The sequence below is a fragment of the Drosophila montana genome, unplaced genomic scaffold, assembly GCF_035044405.1.
Source record: "Drosophila montana isolate Dmon_TW-CO22-7 unplaced genomic scaffold, ASM3504440v1 contig_1092_1, whole genome shotgun sequence".
NCBI lineage: Eukaryota > Metazoa > Arthropoda > Insecta > Diptera > Drosophilidae > Drosophila > Drosophila montana.
Window position 1 is genome coordinate 29345 of NW_026996083.1, and position 12105 is coordinate 41449.

General features: G+C 36.2%; 1 long non-coding RNA gene across 1 annotated transcript in view; it reads right to left on the reverse strand.

Moving 5' to 3' along the window:
- Positions 1-5344: 5344 nt before the first annotated feature.
- LOC135440907 (uncharacterized) overlaps positions 5345-12105 on the reverse strand; it is a 31696-nt gene continuing 24935 nt past the window's right edge. Inside the window, exon 3 of the long non-coding RNA XR_010438366.1 lies at positions 5345-5444. This is a non-coding gene — a long non-coding RNA (uncharacterized LOC135440907). The remainder of the gene's footprint in view (positions 5445-12105) is intronic.

A 12105-nucleotide genomic window follows, 5' to 3' on the forward strand; every position in this document is an offset into this window, starting at 1 on the left:
CTCCAGTTCTACTTCGTCAAGTCATGGGTTGCCTGCCACCTGAGCGGTTACCCACAGAAAAACCATTTCGCCATTTGAAGTCGACTTCTGCGGTCCAGTGAACACCTATCTTCGAATACGTGGCAAGGGTTCCACAAAATCCTATATCGCCATATTTGTCTGCATGGCCGTAAAGGCCGATCACATTGAAATCGTGTCAGATGTTTCAACGAATAAGTTTTTGGAAACGTTGAAACGCATGGTTGCCCGTCGTGGACCAGTATCACACATCTATTGTGACAACGCCACAAATTTTGTCGGAGCCTCCAACAGGCTACTCGAGTTGAGGAAGTTCATGTTCAACACTAGCACACATGATGCCATCCTATCATATTGTTTCTCTGAAGAAATAACCCTTCATTCATTATATTCCACCTAGGGCTCCACACTTTGGAGGTCTTTGGGAGGCCGCTGTTAAGAGCGCAAAGAGTCTGCTGGTGCGTTGCCTCGCTAACACCGGATCGTTACGAGCAGATCACAGCTGTTAAACAGCAATTCTGGCGTCGTTGGTCTGTGGAGTAAGTGAAGGAACTTAGATCGAGCACAAAGTGGTCTTCCGCGTCCCCAAATCTCACAGTTGGCTCTATGGTCATCATACATGAGCACAACACACCGCCATTTCACTAGAAATTAGGGCGTGTTGAGTCTGTTGTGAGTGGAAAGGATGACCGTGTTCGTGTCGCATACCTTCGCACTGCTACATAAGCTGGCTGTTCTACCTGTCTCTTAAAAGATCATTTTTCAAGGCGGCCGGGATGTTTGGTCATATACCTCATATATATATAGCAATGTCATAAGCAGATTATGTTAAGATTATGCTAACTCTCCGCTATTTTAATGCCATAAGCACTCATACACATGTACGAATTTTCGCTCTCTTTCGAACTTTGTAATTGCTCGTTCGCTTGAATTTTAAATTATGTTATGAAATCAGTTCTGGCGATTCTCGTTCCATAGGTTTGTTTATTTCACTTGTGCCTTTGTCTTTTCTGCAGGCTTATTTGTTTACGACAATATATTTGCGCAGATGTATACTCCACTTTTTCACTCCTTTATTTTTATTATTTCTATGTCTTATGTTGTCTCTTTCACAAATTTAAAAAAAAAAAAAATAATAATAAACGAAACGCACTTAATGGTCTTTTAAATTTCGATCATCGTTCACTTTGGTCTTTGCCTTAGTCTTTATTATTTTCTTTTTTTTATTATTATTTATTAATTATATTTTTTTTTTTCGGTCACTCCACAAAAATTAAAAAACCAAATAAATCTTTTAACTTTAAATCCTCGTCCATTTAACTCGTATTGTATTTGTCTGTTTTCATTGTTCACTCTATTTTATTTATTATTAAACGCACCCGTTCTCATTACATTCGGCAACTGTACTGACGAATTCAACTTTTCACCGCACGTGAGTTGAATTAGTCCCACTGTACAGTCGCTGTCGCGACGCCTTAACGGCCCTTTGACGCCGACGTCGACTGCGCCGCGCGTTTGTGCACACGTGTGCAAGCGTGGTCTCGATGTCGCTGTTATCTTTCCGTTGTCTGCCTTTTGTGCTTGATTTTGCACATATTTTGTTGCCTAAATCTTGCAGGTGTTCTTTTTATCGTCCGACACAGGGTATGAAAATGCCCTAGTTAGGGAATGCTTGACTACCTAATACCCTAGATTAGCAATTTCACCCATGTGTAAAGTCTTTTTTTTCCCTACTCCTCTGCTAGGCGGAGCTTTCGCTCTTTTTGCCTTTAGTTTAGTTTCCCTTATTCTAATCGCTCTTACAATTAAGAAAAGTCACTTATAATACTGATGGCTCCTTGCCTCTTACTTAGCTAAGATCTTATTTTAAATTATGACGTCATAACGGCTCCTTGCCGTGGATCCAGAAATGTGGGGTGGGTGGCTCTAATAGACGCCTCACATTTCATTCCGCCACAATCGCCACATTTTGGTGGCCTATGGGAAACGGAAGTGAAAGTCAGCTAAACATCATTTTTACCGCGTCGTTGGGAATGCTGTTTTTTAATTTCATGAACTTGGAACGATTATTGGTCAAGACCGCTCTGGCCAGTTTCCCTGGGGCAAGTCCAAAGCTTCTATTGACGAGCCCGACTTGACGGGTTGACAACGTGTTTGCCACATGAGGCAGACCTTATGGAAGAAGTGGAGTATCGCCTACCCCTCTTACTGCTGCACTAAATAGATTAAAAGCCGAAGTGGGATGCAAGGAAGCGTCTCCTCGAAAAACTACTATTGCTTTACAACACTAGATGTAGTGGCTGTTGACATTTAATCGACCCCGATCATTACATTATTCACAAACAAAGTACTAGGGATTTGTGAACTAGGGACTTGCATCTACGACCTAACTGTGTGAGCTTACAATCATCAAAGTCAGTGACCAGATAGCGGTCATTGGAAAGCACGCGGTTTATATTGGAAGGCCCGCGGTATTTTCGCGAAAACTTTTTGCAAAATCTACTTTGTATTTGGGTTTCATTACGTTCTTGTAATTATATTCAAATTAAAAGGTTCATCGGAGCTACATTTGTCTTCAAGGTATTCTGTCAGCTCGTCTACTAAAGGACCGCTAACCACAATCAAATACAAATAATATACACAGGCCTCTACCAGTACTAAACTGTACCGAGCTCAACCCGGTTTATTAACTTATACCTGTCAGATTGATTCAGTGGCTCAGAAAATTTTCCCAACATCGGACTCAGGACCCGGTTAGCACGTTCAAACTGCCCATTAGCTTGCAGGCGGCTATTTTAACATGCTCAACATTTCGGTCAATTGGCTTGAAGAATGTGCCAGCTGTTTTTATGGCCCAGGCTTACATCGCGGAGGATGAGCTCGTGCAGGAAGACTTCTTGCTGGGTCAGGATGTCATAGTCGATGTGCATCTCACGTTTACCTTTGAAAATGGAAAAACGGCTTTTGAGAGCAAAAGAATAGTTCAACATACGGTAAAAAGTGATTCCAAATTTGCTAAACGGATTCACACATTATTAGACAAGTTCACTGATGTGTCAAGTGGTTAAGAAGTAATTGGCCGCACAAACGTCACACAAGCATCAGTCTTGAGGGAGGAAGGGTTGTTTTTCAAGCACCATACCCGAGATATTTTCACCGCCATAATTGACATACAGTTGGACTTTTTTAATTCAAAAAGATGCTATTTGGATTGAAGAATGCGGCAGTTGTTTTTAACCGACTTATGGAAGAAATTGCCCTTAAACTATTTTATGATACCTAATTCTCGCTCTTTGATATCTACGTTCCTCTTCATCACCCAGCGAAGCCTGATAGGCCTCCTTGGTTAAAATTGACGGTCAATAAGGCCAGATTTGTTTTAGGTTTCATGGTCGAAGAAATTTGACGATCCGTTCACGACACAGACCCTTTATATATCTTTAGTACGATCTATATTTGAGTATTCCTCATGTATCTGGTAACCACCATATTCTATCCATCAAGACAATTGAATCTGTACAGAAACAATTCTTGTTGTTTGCCCTTCGTGGCTTAAATTGGGATCCTCGTGTGCGGTTACCGTCATACTCCAGCAGACTCCTGATAATTAATCTTCCTTCCATAAGTAATCGTAGAACCATGCGTGGTGTAATATTATTCATAAGATAATTACTGGTAAAACCAAATATTATGTTTTGACTAGCCAATTAAATTTCTCCAGTAATTTTACACCTTTATTTCTAAGTTTTTTGCTTTGAGGAGATGCTAGTTTGCACCCCACTTCGGCCCCTTTAATGTTTTATAAATTTTAATAAAAATCAAAAGAGCCTTTAGACTGCTTGTAATGCGTGATTTACTTCTCGAACTTCCAACAATTACTATCGATAGATTAGTGATGAGCAATTTTAAATGGTATTTTATGGTGTTTTAAAAATAATAGTATGTGACTTCCATAAATATTTGTATTTAGGCAGCGGCTTAGACATTGTCTAAGTCGTTGGCTCGACTCATGTAACGCTTCCTCAGTGATTTTTTATGCAGAAGATAAATCTTCAGAAGTATGTTTGCTGAGGCTATTACAATGAGTATTATTAGCAGTATGTTTGTTAACTGCACATGGGGAGTGTGGTGTCTACAACTTCAACCACGTTAACTACATTGGCAGTGTTATCATCTGCCTTTGATTGTTTTCCCCCATATTCCTATATAATGACTCTTGCTTTTTGTTTTGAATACTACCTAAGCAGACGTACAAAGACAATTGTTGTCTGCCCAAGAATCGGATGGTCGTAAATAATTGTTTTTATTTCGTAGGGTAATGTCGACAAGATTATTCCACACTCTATTTTAAAACATGAGAAGAGTGGACTTGTTACTGTGCCGAATTTTTCTGTATATTCGGACTCGAACTCATATACTGATATGAATTCTCTATGCCTTTGCAAAATTTGTATGGCTCGCATACGAAAGTCTGTATAGTCCTTGTATACTTTGTTAATTTTGTCTTCAATCATGACTAATTTATGAACATAATTGTTGAAACACCTAATGAGGCAAACGGAGCATTTATTTCTGTCGTAGTTTTATTTATTTTTTTTTTGTATTAAAAAAATAATTTTTTTTTTCAATATTTGGAGTAGCCATACAAATACCAAATATGTTTTTAATTTTTTTTCTAATCCTTTTTTTTTTTTTTTTAATTAATATATAAGTTTATTGGGGATCTTATGCCATATATATGGAAAAATTTGTATGGCTCGCATACGGAAGTCTGCATAGTCGTTGTATACTTTGAGTAATTTTGTCTTCAATCATGACTAATTTATGCACATAATTGTTGAAACACCTAATGAGGCAAACGGAGCATTTATTTCTATATATATATTGATTTTATTATACCCTGAACCCATTGAAAATGGGTAAAAAGGGTATAATGTATTTGTACAAATGTAGAAGGAAGCAGAAGGAAGCATCTCCGACCCCATAATCTTATGCGTTGAGGAGAAGGTGTTTTATTATGTTTTTTTAATTTAATTTTGCCTCTTGTTCGAGAAAATCTAGTTCTCTTGCTAGTCTGTTAGCGTTTTCTCAGGTCGGGGGCTTGTTGCTATTGTATAGCTTGCATATCTCAGCTTTGCGTTTTTAATGTATGTAATGTATGTATGCCGCCACGGTTTCTAGGTTTATTCTGTTTTACGCTTGTTTGATTACCGGCCGGGGTAATGGCTGTTAATCTTCTTGCAGTATATGCATCTAGTGTGAAGCGGATGGACATTAGCGACACATTTTTTTTAACACCCTACTCTATCAGAACATTCTGTTTTCCACCGTCGTAGTTGCTATTTCCCTCGGCGTTGTATTTTGGTGCAGCTGTTGTTGTTGTTGACGTTCTTGTTGTTGTTGATTTTCTTTCTCCCTGATGTACTCTGTTATCCCGCGCCGTTGAAGATTAGTGTTTCATCGTGAACATGTCACGGTCGCCATGTAAGAACAATATATTTTGAAACAACAAGCACATCAGAATGATTTTATTTAAAGTTCTGGTTATATACTTAGACTATGGATACATGTATGTACTTATGCTGTTATCGGTTAACAGCTACAAAGAGAGAGAGAGGGAGCGGGTGTACTCATACTTACGGGCGCTCACTCTCGGAGCGGATGAAGTGCAAGATCAGCGGTTATCCGTTGGTCAACGGTCTCATGCTGTCTTGGCCTGCTCAAGTGGCATCATGTAACTTATGTGCGCAGCACTGTATGTATGTATGTGCATGTGTATGTGCATACATATATACGATTATATTTACGCTATGCGCTTGAGTATTTTTTTATTTATCTATACTTGCAACAAAGTGTTACAAGTTGAGTTATGTATTATATGTATGAATACACTACAAAAGAAATAAAAAAGTGAGAGGCTTTACTCGGGAGCTCCCGACTAGGGGATACCCTGAACCCTCTTATTCCAACCCCAAATGCAGCTCGCAATACGCGCTCGTTTGCTTTAGTAGTAATAAAGATAAATTAAAACAAAAAAAAAAGTTCCTTTGGCAGGGTTCGAACTCGCAATTGCATTTTAATTGTGGCTTATATTTGTGGGCAGCATAAATTGGTGTTTTTACTTGATTTATAGCTATGAGGTAATAGCGGGAAGGTGGGCATGGCTATAAAATGAAAGATAATTGATATATATATATATAGAAGCTACATGTCTAGTTTGGTTTGGCTCTTATATACCAAAATTCCTCAGAAAGCAGAATTTCGATATCGATTTTTATCAATTACTTGGAAACGGGGCAAGTTATCGAATATCGGAAACAAACTCGATCTGCGCGGGCATTAAAAGGACCTACAGCCTACCTCAAGTCTCTAGCTCTTATAGGTTTAGAGATCCTTGCGTTCATACGGACAGACGGCTAGACGGACGGACGGACGGACGGATGGACAGACGGACAGACAGAAGGCCGGACATGGCTAGATCGACTCGGCTATTGATGCTGATCAAGAATATATATACTATAAGGGGTCGGAGATGCTTCCTTCTGCGTGTTACATACATTTGCACAAATACATTATAGACTTTTTACCCATTTTTAATGGGTGCAGGGTATAAAAAGAAAAAAATAACACACTGTACTTTTTGCGCAAAACAAACCTTATAAAATGAAAAAAAAACTAATACAAAAAAAAGATGACAAAACATATTTCTTAGACAACTAATATATACATAAGAAAAAACGTTAAAAAACAAATATTTATTCGTACATTTAAAAAGAAAACAAAAATTATTTGCATAATACATATATAAAAATGTATATAAAAAAAAAATTTAAAAAATGTTTAAAGGGAGGTGTAGGTTATTCATGCATGCGCTTTGTAACACTTTGTTACAATCTTAAATATTGCCATTGACAACAATGGATATAAACGAACAAATCAAAACATAAGGGCGAGTCAGTGACTCGATCAAATGTTATATGATCAGCCTCTTGACGGCCACCGTCTTATGTCACTTACGGCATAAGCGCTGACCCGGAATCAACAGAACAAACTGACACTGACCAAATAGAGTCAGAAGAGCTCGCGAAGACAAACCCTAAAATAGAAGAGCAAGATTTAATTAATCTTACCATTCCAGCTGTTTTGATGTCAGATCTGGATAATTCTACAGATTCTGATACTGGTACAGGCATAACAGAGAATAAATTAAGCAGCAATATCACAATGGCGCAAACTAATATTGATTTTATTAATACAGCATCCAAGCTTATACCAGTTTTTGATGGTAGAAAAACTTGTTAACGTAAATGCAAAGCAATGCAATAGTAAAATTTACTGAAGATACAAACAAATAGTTATAAATACACTTTAAAAATATATACGCCCAAAATGGCAATAGTAGACGTTAAGTCAGTGGACTCCACTGCTAATGTCATTAATAAAGTAGAATCAAAAAATAATGACTTAAAACTAATACACACACTGTTAATAATAATTGTTGTTATAATGTGCGCAAATTGTTTTTATAAACTATATAAATTACATAACAAATGTTTAAAAAAGAAATATATGAGCCAGGCAAATGACCTAGACAAAATTTAATTTAAAAAAAAAAAAAGAGAGCACAAACAACATTGAAAAAAAAATAACCCTATAATTAATTTTGTAACTTTAAGAAAATGAAATAAAACAAATATAATGAATTACAAATAAAAAAAAAATATATTAATAAAAATATGGCTACACTAAAGACAATTAGAGCAACATATGATAGAGTTCAGTTTACCCTTATTTTAAAGAAAGACTTCATATCCATAATATAATGGAATGGAATGAATTATATAAAGAAATAAATAACATAAAAATTGACTTTGATAAATCATATAAGTCACTTACACAAAACAGGCAAATTCAAAAAAATACTATTAAGAAACATGTAGAAATACTAGTAGAATGCTTTAATGAAGCACGTATACTAATACATGGCCAGAGAGAAAAATTAAATCAAGATCATTGGTCCCAAGTATCAAAATTTTTAATTAGACTACGATCTAATTTAATATCAATTAAACTAAAGTTCAATTTAGATATATCAGTACCGACCATACTTAACACTTCTCTAACAGTTGAAACTGGTGATGAACCGGAATCAACAGAACAAACTGACACTGACCAAATAGAGTCAGAAGAGCTTGCGAAGACAAACCCTAAAATAGAAGAGCAAGATTTAATTAATCTTACCATTCCAGCTGTTTTGATGTCAGATCTGGATAATTCTACAGATTCTGATACTGGTACAGGCATAACAGAGAATAAACTAAGCAGCAATATCACAATGGCGCAAACTAATATTGATTTTATTAATACAGCATCCAAGCTTATACCAGTTTTTGATGGTAAAGCTGAAAACTTAACAAGTTTTATTGATGCATTACAAATATTAGAATTAATAAAAGGCGAACACGAACAATTAGCAGTTTCTATAATAAAATCAAGGCTAAAAGGTGTCGCCAGAAATCTAGTCGGAAATGAAACAACAATAACTGAAGTCATTTCCAGATTAAAAAGCAACGTCAAAGGTGAAACTGTAGAAGTATTGTCAGCAAAACTGATGAACCTACAGCAACGCAATAAAACTGCTAACCAGTACATACTAGAGGTCGAGCAGTTGACAAAAACGCTAGAAGGTGCATATATAACAGACGGCTTACCCCTAGAGTTAGCCAGAAGTTATTCCACTCAGCATGCAGTCAAAGCAATAACTAAAAATTGCACAATCGATAAGGTAAACACTGGCTGTACCTTCAAACATGATAGCTATCAAGTAAATATGCACAAGCCACAGCCAGTATTACAAAAATTACCCACGCGGCGGAAACCGCGGACGTGGAAATCATAGAGGTAACTTTCGCAGTCACAACAATAGTACCCAATACAATAATGGACGAGGCCAATATAGAGGAAACTCAAGAGGCCGTGGCAACTCGAGTCGAGGCCACAACTATAATAACCCAAGTAATGTCAGAGTAACCCATAATACATCGGAAAACTCGCAAAACCCTTTAGATACTCAACAATAGAAAATGCAAAGGTTCATACCATTAATCTCAGTCAGAATATATTTGTATCATTCAACCATGTGGCTACAGGAAAAGAACTTGTCTTTTTAGTAGACACAGGTGCAGACATTTCAATAGTTAAAGAAAATTCTGATGTCTTTCATGACATACAAGATAATTATATTATAGAAATAAAAGGAATAAGTCAAGAGGTAACCAAATCCAAGGGGTTAACTTCTATTGAGATACAGACCACTAAGTACATAATCCAACACGATTTTCATATCGTGGATTTACAATTCGCTATTCCTTGTGATGGCATATTAGGAATCGATTTTATTAAAAAATACAACTGTCAATTAGACTTCAAGCCATCTGAAGTTGGCAATAGACCATAGCCTCTAAAATTTCCAATATTATGTTCCAATAACATACAGTTCTGGCAACAACTCAATACTTCTGCCAGCAAGATCCCAAGTTATTAGAAAAATCCAACTAAATTCAAAAGAAGACAGTGTATTGATTCCAAATCAAGAAATTAAGCATGGTATTTACATAGCAAGTACCATAGCAACATCTAAAAACGCTTTTATAAGACTACTCAATACAACAAATAAAGATCAAGTAGTCAGTACAAATAATTTAGCGTATGAATCACTTTCGAGCTACGAAGTAGTCAAAACTAATCTTGAAAATAGAGAAAAGTCTGTATTATCTCAACTTTCAAAAAACTTTCCTCCACAATTCAAATCACAGCTTTCAAGCTTATGTACCCAATATAATGATATATTCGGATTGGAAACTGAACCAATAAGCACAAATAATTTTTATAAACAAAAACTGAGATTAAAAGATGATGAACCAGTGTATATAAAAAATTACAGAAGCCCACACAGTCAGGTGAACGAAATACAGAAACAAGTCGGAAAATTGATCACCGACGGGATTGTTGAACCATCTGTATCTGAATATAATAGCCCATTATTACTTGTCCCTAAAAAACCATCTCCAGGTTCAGAACAAAAGAAATGGCGATTAGTGATTGACTATCGTCAAATTAATAAAAAATTACTGTCCGACAAATTTCCACTCCCAAGAATTGATGATATTTTGGATCAACTTGGACGAGCAAAATATTTTTCATGTCTTGATTTAATGTCAGGATTTCATCAAATTGAACTCGAAAAAAGTTCAAGAGATATAACGTCATTTTCAACGAGCAATGGCTCGTATCGCTTCACGCGATTACCTTTCGGACTAAAAATAGCGCCTAATTCATTTCAGAGAATGATGACTATAGCATTCTCTGGATTAGAACCTTCACAAGCATTCCTTTATATGGATGACTTAATAGTTATAGGTTGTTCCGAAAAACATATGCTTAAAAACTTAACAGACGTTTTTGAGAAATGTAGGAAATACAATCTAAAGTTACATCCAGAAAAATGTTCATTTTTTATGCATGAGGTGACTTTTCTCGGTCATAAATGCACAGATAAAGGAATACTTCCGGACGACAAGAAATATGATGTCATTATGAATTACCCTACGCCGCACAATGCGGACAGCGCTAGACGTTTCATAGCATTTTGCAATTATTATAGACGTTTCATAAAAAATTTCGCCGAATACTCACGGCACATAACAAGATTATGTAAAAAGAATGTTCCTTTTGAATGGACAGATGAATGCCAAAACGCATTCCAATATTTAAAAACAAAACTGATGGAACCTACTTTGCTACAATATCCTGATTTCAGCAAAGAATTTTGTATAATTACTGATGCAAGTAAGCAAGCGTGTGGAACGGTTTTAACTCAAAACCATAACGGACTCCAACTTCCCATTGCATACGCATCAAGAGCTTTCACTAAGGGAGAAAGTAATAAGTGTACAACTGAGCAGGAATTAGCTGCAATTCACTGGGCAATATTACATTTCCGACCATATATTTATGGAAAACACTTTACAATCAAAACAGATCACAGACCATTAATATATTTATTTTCAATGATCAATCCGAGTTCTAAACTGACACGTATGAGGCTAGAATTAGAAGAGTATGATTTCACAGTTGAATATCTAAAGGGAAAAGACAATTATGTAGCTGATGCGTTATCAAGAATAACCATTAAAGATCTACAAAACATTACTGGAAATATAATGAAAGTCACTACTAGATATCAAAATAGACAGAAAATCCGCGCGGATAACAAAGAAATAGAATTGCCTACGCAATCTATAGAGAAAGCTTCTAAGCCCAACGTATATGAAGTCATAAACAATGACGAAGTACGTAAAGTAGTGACCTTGCATGTAAAAGATACGCTATGTTTATTTAAACATGGTAGAAAAATTACTGCAAGATACGATGTTAGCGATTTATATACCAATGGAATCCTAGACTTAGGTCAATTTTTCCAAAGGCTTGAAACGCAAGCCGGTAAAAACAAAATCAGCCAACTCAAAATGGCACCGTGGGAAAATATCTTTGAACATGTTTCAATAGATAATTTCAAACAAATGGGCAATAAGATATTGAATACATTAAGAGTAGCGCTACTCAACCCGGTGACCCTTATAGAAAAACAAAAAGAGAAAGAAGCTATACTGTCTAAATTCCATGACGATCCAATACAAGGAGGTCATAGCGGCATTGCAAAAACCTTGGCCAAGGTCAAAAGACATTATTTTTGGAAAGGTATGACTCGAGATATTACTGAGTACATACGAAAATGTCAAAAATGCCAAAAAGCTAAAATAACCAAGCACAATAAGACCCCATTAATAATAACTGATACGCCAATAAATGCTTTCGACAGAGTGATAGTAGACACTATTGGTCCACTACCAAAATCAGAAAATGACAATGAATATGCAGTCACTCTAATATGTGATCTAACTAAATATTTAGTTGCCATACCAGTTCCAAATAAGAACGCGAACACTGTCGCTAAAGCAATTTTTGAATCATTTATTCTGAAGTACGGTCCAATGAAGACGTTCATTACGGACATGGGAACAGAAT